Below are 562 nucleotides of genomic sequence, written 5' to 3'. Positions count from 1 at the left end.
CCCGACCCTGGTCGCCTATTTCTCCTAGACATCAATTCTTTCACGGCTGTGGTGCCACTTCCCTTTTTGCCACTGCGACTAAACCCCGATGGAGCCACTATCGTCCGTCGTACGGGGCGAAACGCCGTATGCATCAATAGTCCAAGGGTGGGATTTGAGTCTTCCAAGCATAAAATCCGGGTTCGAGTCCCGGTTGATGCAATTGGGAAATGCCCGCAAACCCCAACCACACAGACAGGGAGGTATTTCCCGAATCGCTGACGAACCAGGATGGAAGGTTTCGGATCGGTTAAACTAGGGCTGTAGTTATAGTGGTAGTTCTCCTACCTGGCGCATCCACAAATGCACCGGGTCCCGGTTGCTAAACTCGCAGAGAATCCCAGCCTGGATTGCGGTCGTGCTTTGCTATCAATTTTGGGGAACCTGACCGTGGTGCCATCCCTTTTTGCCACTGCGCTAAACCCCGATGGAGCCACTGTCGTCCGTCTACGGGGCGAAACGCCGTATGCATCAATAGTCCAAGGGTGGGAATTGAGTCTTCCAAGCATAAAATCCGGGATTC

General features: G+C 53.4%; 1 non-coding gene across 1 annotated transcript; it reads left to right on the top strand.

The window, feature by feature from the left end:
- Positions 1 to 130: 130 nt before the first annotated feature.
- Positions 131 to 201, top strand: GNI_224940. Its single transcript has one exon. It is a non-coding gene; the product is annotated as a tRNA-Gly (tRNA).
- The last annotated feature ends 361 nt before the right edge of the window (positions 202 to 562 follow it).

This window comes from Gregarina niphandrodes (assembly GCF_000223845.1).
Source record: "Gregarina niphandrodes unplaced genomic scaffold scaffold00209, whole genome shotgun sequence".
NCBI lineage: Eukaryota > Apicomplexa > Conoidasida > Eugregarinorida > Gregarinidae > Gregarina > Gregarina niphandrodes.
Note: the sequence above shows the minus strand (reverse complement) of the source record. Positions and strands in the feature narration are given on the sequence as shown.